We start from the raw sequence: 5,288 nt of genomic DNA, 5'->3' as shown, positions 1-5,288 counted from the left end.
ACCTCAGAAATAAAGTGTGTGTGTGTGTGTGTGTGTTTTGTGTATGTCAGTAAGTGTGTATATATATATACACACACACACACACACACACACACACACATATACATATATATACATACTCTTTAGTCCTGAGCCAGATGCATATATATGTATATGTATATATATATATCTGTATGTGTGTATATGTATACATATATACACATACACATATACATACATATATACATATCTATCTAAATAGCTTTCTATGTCTTGCTTTGCTCTCTGAAAGCATCCTAATAACATGCCTATTTCCTTCCACTGGACTTTGGGCTATTCAAAACCTGAGAGAATGTCTAGTTCAGCTCCATCTTTTAAGAGCTAAGGAAACCAAGGCCTAGAGAAAGAAAATTACTTGCCCAAAGCTAAAGATTTTGATGCAGAGTTACAGAGGTCTCCTAACTCCTAGTTCAGGACCATTCTTTCTAACATTCTTTGCTGCCTCCTTATTCCAATGGTCCTCAAACTTTAGAGAAAAGTCAAAAGGTGGAGAAGAGGGCCAGGTAATGAGGGACAGCAGCAACTGACCTGGAGGTCTATCATAAACCCTGGTCTAGCAGATGGGAGCCCTTGCTACAGTCCCTGATCCCTTCTGCTCTAAGCCCAGAACTGTCAAGAAAGAATCAAGACACTTTAATGCTTAAACATGAGCAATGGCTAATAGTGGCCAAATGAAAAGAAGGCTCTTCTGGGATTCAGGGTGCTGGGTTTGAATCCTGCTTCTACCACTAACTAGCTATGGAACTCAGGCCAAGATATTTGACTGCTTCCCTCACAGTTCCCTCATGTGAAAATAGGGATAACATTTGCAGTTTTTTTGAGGAAAGTGCTCATAAACCTTAAAGCTCTATAGACCCTAGAGTTTGACTCAGTCTGGTTAAAGACTGGCTTCTTACTTCACTTCAATGAAAACAATCTGTTGTTTAGGCTTTAACATGATGAGCATTCCCTTCTCCAAGGGGCTACTGGATGTCTTCCCTCTCCTTGTCTGAGTCTTCCTACATACTCCACTGCCTCTCTCCTTTTTGCCATTGGGGTGTCTTTTCAGATGAATTCCAACTGTGATTTCTGCAGAGATTTTGCTGTTGGTATCTCCTACCTCCAAGCCTTCCTGGCCTCTACCCTTCAGGCATTTGTGTCCTGCTTCTCACATGCCTTATCACCCCAGAACACAATGCTATCTTCCACTTAAGAAAAATGACCCTCATTGGTCCCCTAACAACTCCAGACTTCGGTTAGGAGAAATAGGGGCAGAGCTGTGATACTTACAGTTTGGATGCTCTGGGATTCTGTGATATCTTCATCCTGGGAGTAATGGATAGAATGCAGAGTTGGGGAGTCAAAAGAAAGGTTGACAGGGGATGTTGAGGGGATATTTATGACTATGGATATAGGTACAGGGACAATATTGGTGCTATGTAAATCAATCTGATGGAGTACTATAAAGGCAGAGTCACAAGAATTGGATCTATTTACCATCTAGAGAAGGGAAATTTTAGAGAACAGAACCCAAGAGTTGGGGAGGCAAGCTGGGTGGAATCTCTGAGCACCTCACCCGTGACCAGACGCACATCCACAGCTCCCTAGACACTTTCTCCAACATCTCAGGCTTCTCCATTTCGACAGAACTGAGGAATCGCATGGCATCCAGGCTCCCTGGAGGAAAGAAGCCACAGATGTGTGGAAAGTGAATAATAATAATAAAAATAATAACAGATTTATACAGCACTGTGAGGTTTCCAAAGTTCATTACTACATTTTAATCTCACAACAACACTATGGGGTAGGATTCTAGATATTATCACCACCATTTTACAGATGAAGAAACTGGAGGTTAGAGAGAGGTTAAGTGACTTTTTCATGGTCACAACATGTATTAAGTGTAAAGAGGAAGAATTTGAACCCAGGTCCCTCCAGACTTCCAGTTCAGAAGCCAGTTTGCTATAACATACTAATGCTTCTCCTATGACATTATTTTCTCTTTCATATATATATATATATATATATATACACATATACATACTCACATATACATGTGATGTATATTCTATAATTATATTCTGTGGTGTCATTATCATATTGTAATGATTATATTGTTCTAATATTATATGTATAATATATAAAATTGACTTTTCTATTTTTCCATTGGTTACTATCTCTAGCCTCTGGGTTCACTGGAATCAAGTTTTCTTATTGTCAGCTATCCCTTATATATTCATATTTCTATTATTTCCCTTTCCCTTCTAGTTTTCTATAATGATCTGTTTAAGTTCTTCCCATACTTAGAACATGTTCTTTTTACCTCTCAGTATCCCCTAATGCCCATCTTGCTAAGCCCTAGCCACTCAAGTCTCTTCTTTGGCCCACTATTTCTTTCTCCTAGCCCATTGCCCTGTCATGCTCCATCTTCATTCCTTTCCTTCCCTCCATCCACCCACGGAAACACACAAGGTGTCCACCTTTGTCTATGATCACTCCTCGATGATCTTTGGGAATCACAAGGTGAACTTGGTAAAATTCTGCGAACTGCTGGAGTTCATCCATCAGGTATTTCTTTTTTCAAAGTACTAAAAGAGGTCGTAGGTTCCCTACAGGTAAGTTATTTAATTCAATTCTACAAACATTTATTAAATAGCTCTTTTGTGCAAGATAACGCTTGAATCTGTGAAGATACAAGAAGAAATAACTTTGTGTTGTCAAGGAATTTTCATTCTAGTAGGCCACTGAAGATTCTGGGGAGAGACATTTTTTAGCTGAGGCCAGAAACATAAGAAAGCCACAGGGCCCAGATCCTTTGGTCTGACCCCACCCCCCCTTTTCTTAACAACACCTTTGTGGGCACTCAGATTCTCTGACCACCACACACTTTCCCTTGGTATTCCTCCATACCACTGTCCTTCATTATCCCTACTAGGAAACTTGGACGCAGCTTCAGGCTGATGTTCCAGATGTTCTGATAGCGACACAGGACCTGCTAGGGGAGACCAAAACCACTGTGAGCTGTGTGTGGGCTTTTAGGACATGTGCAGGGAGCATTTGAAACAGGAGTACTCCTAATCCCTGGCCCCTGGCATGGCCACCTGGGGCAGGGATGGAGATCTTTGGTTAAAGATGGCACAGTCTATTTTGGTCTTTGTGAGCTTATCCAAGTCAGGCCACATGCCATCCAGGGGCCTGGGAACCAATCTTCTCTCCTGGCCAGGGACTGACTCTTTCCTTCCATCATTCCCCTGAGTTGTTCCCAAGAGATCAAGGGAGGTTGGGACTGTCCTTCTGATGGCTGAGTGGCATTGTAGGAAGGAGGAGGCTGCTATCTGTCTATGAAGACAGTGGGTCAACTTGAGATAAAGGCAGGCAAAGGGAGTGGGGGGGGGTGGGAACCACGATTTCCGGTTTTCTTTTCTTTTTCTTTTTATTTCAGAGTAGGAGCTAGAGACAGCAGCCTCACTGCTTTTCTCCTCATCACCTCTCAGCCCCAACCTCCCTTTTTCCATCTCCTCATCACAAACCCAGGCTTCTCAGCAGCTGGGAGATTCAGAGTTGCCCCGGTGCCCCCTCTTCCTCGGCCCTAAGCCCCCTCCTCCACGTCCCCTTTCCCTGCGCCGCGGCGGAGCGTCACCTCGAAGCCTAGCCAAGAATAGGGGGACAGCACATCGTAGAAGAGCTCCAGCTTCCTCGGCAGGCTTAGCATGGTGGTGGCTCTAGGCAGACCAGGGGTCTCAATGGGTGGGGGTGGGGCCAAGCTCTTTTCCTTTTAGGAGCGGGAGGGGCGGGGCAGCGGTGCTCTCTACCCCTCCTTCCACCCAATAGGCTCCTGGTGGGATCCGCCCCTGGAGCTGGGCGACCTGGTTGGGAGAAGGAGCGCGCCCGAGCCTGGAGACTGAAGCCCGGGAGGAGTAGCCCCGCCGGCCCTTCCCTGGGCTCGTACTGCCTTGGTGCGGCCGCCCGCGGGGCCTCGGCCGGAAGTTTACCTGCTGGCCAGATGTGCGGGGGGACGGGGGTGGGGGGGGCGGCGGCGCTGCTTCTGGGCTCTGCCTTAGCTAAGGGACGGTGGAGCCTCTTCTACCGCCCTAAGGTGCATCGGAAAAACAGTGCCACCTTTGTGTGACGTCATTTATCCCGTGGATTCCGGTGTTGCCTTATTACGGTGATTCCTCCTGCATATCGCTGTAGCTAAATGAATATCACAACGATATGGATTAGTGTGTTTATGTTCTCAAAATCATCCACAGGCTCTGGACTCATAAGTTGGAACCATTGTAACAGTATAAATTTGATGTCTAGTTATATATGTATCTATGAAGATATACATGTATATGTATATATATAAAATATATAAATGTAAATATATTTTTAAAAAATGTCGCCCCCATTGGACTGTAAGCTCCTTGAGAACAAGGACTGACTTTTGCTTCTTTTTCTATTCCCAGTGCTTAGCACATGATTGGTGCTTAATAAATATTTATTGTATTGAATTGAAGTTTTACCAGAACAGGAAGAAGACTCCTGCTTCGATCCAATTTAATTCATTTTTCAATTCAAATTTATTACTGGAGGAGTATGCCCTTTAGGACTAGCCAGGAATAGGGGGATATCAAATTGTAGAAGAGCTCTGGCTTCCTTGGCTGGCTCGACCTGTTGGTGCCTCTGGGGAGATAAGGGGTCACGCTGGGATAGCTTGGGGGAGGGCGGCTCCTTTTCTTTTTGGGGGGCAGCAGTACTCTCTACCCCTTCCTTATATCCAGTAGGTTGCTATGGGCAAAATACTATACTAGGTGCTGGGAATTTAAAGACAAAAAGGAAAAATGGTATCTACTTTGAAGGACTAGTAGTGCAGCATGTAAATAAAGAAGTAAATACAAATATAAATAATATAAATCTAAAATAATTTGAGCAGGCAGAGAATACTGAGAACATGATCACTACTTTGAGTAAGTGGGACTTGAGTAGATTGACTTCTTTCTAGAAATGGTCATTTTGATTTGATTGCTGTTCTCAGAGCTAGGCAAGTAGGGGAAGGGGAGAGGAAGGAAATAGGAGGTGTTCATGAAGATGTCTGACAGGTCACTTGGTGGATTTGGGTCTAGGTAAGACAAAGTGAATGCTCACCAGACAGCCCCCATTACAGGGATGAGAACTTGAGTTCCATGGAGAGGTGGAGCCTGGATGGCACAGAGATGGCCACAAAGCTGCCTTCTGAGTCATAGGCTCCAAATCCCTGGGCTTAGCATTGGCTGGTGCTCAAAGTA

At 44.3% G+C, this 5,288-nt stretch overlaps 1 pseudogene; it reads right to left on the bottom strand.

Annotated features, from left to right (window-relative positions):
• Positions 1–3,815, bottom strand: part of LOC114027294 — a 4,591-nt pseudogene extending 776 nt beyond the window's left edge.
• Between the last annotated feature and the right edge of the window lie 1,473 nt (positions 3,816–5,288).

The sequence above is a fragment of the Vombatus ursinus genome, unplaced genomic scaffold (genome assembly GCF_900497805.2).
Source record: "Vombatus ursinus unplaced genomic scaffold, bare-nosed wombat genome assembly UNPS02014858.1, whole genome shotgun sequence".
In the NCBI taxonomy this organism is placed as follows: Eukaryota; Metazoa; Chordata; class Mammalia; order Diprotodontia; family Vombatidae; genus Vombatus; species Vombatus ursinus.
This window is presented reverse-complemented; position numbering and strand designations above follow the sequence as displayed.